Source organism: Strongylocentrotus purpuratus, unplaced genomic scaffold (assembly GCF_000002235.5).
Source record: "Strongylocentrotus purpuratus isolate Spur 01 unplaced genomic scaffold, Spur_5.0 spur5_scaffold_8, whole genome shotgun sequence".
NCBI classification, from domain to species: domain Eukaryota; kingdom Metazoa; phylum Echinodermata; class Echinoidea; order Camarodonta; family Strongylocentrotidae; genus Strongylocentrotus; species Strongylocentrotus purpuratus.
The window spans coordinates 16,327,135-16,328,010 of record NW_022145614.1 but is presented as its reverse complement, the minus strand read 5'-3'; positions in this window follow the sequence as shown (position 1 = coordinate 16,328,010).

Below are 876 nucleotides of genomic sequence, written 5' to 3'. Positions count from 1 at the left end.
TAGAAACGAAGCGCATCAGTCACCAACATCGTAGGCGCATATGTTTAATTTTGTTTATAGTAATTTTTCCGACATCTAAATCACTACAATCAGCATCAAAATGATAGCAAACCTCTACAAACTACTTGTATCGCTCGTCCTGTAACAAGCTGGGTAGAAATTCCGTCCCCAGCCTGCGCCGTGATCCGCGCACAAAATTACGTTGACGCGACGTACGTGAACTGTGATCAGTCTAGCTGGCCAGCTAGACTAGAGCTGAATATATTGTCCAATCAATTATCTTGCCTAGATATGATGACTGCGGACATCAAGAAAACGGGCTAAATGTAGAGACATGTGTACACTGATACAAATATTATTTATATCAATGAGGAGTCAAGAGTAGACATTAGTTCGATCTTCGATGTACGATTCTAATTCAACGACATAGCCCATACACCGTAGGCTAGGCTGTACGACATCAGCTGTGCGACGAAAACCTCTCGCGATCGAGCGAGCTCGCATTTGCATTTTGAGCATCGCGCGCTGGATATACGTACGTACGTACGTCACTACAATTAATTAGTATGTGAAATAGTTGATTATTTATGTAAATCATATGCCATAAATTTACATGTCATTAATTGAAGGTTTCGCTGGTGCACTAAAAAATTTGTCCTCATAAGCTAATACACGATAAGTGGAAGCAGTGTGCACTTTTGACCCTCCAAAATTTCCCCATGGCGAGACGGATGCAGAAGCGGAGTTGAACCCCGATCAGCCCCGAGACCATCTCTGCAATGACATATTGTCCCACCGCCAGACTCGTCAGGATTTATAAGCTATTATACATTTTATTCTTCTATCAAAAACAGGGCAAAGATACAAAGAGCAATT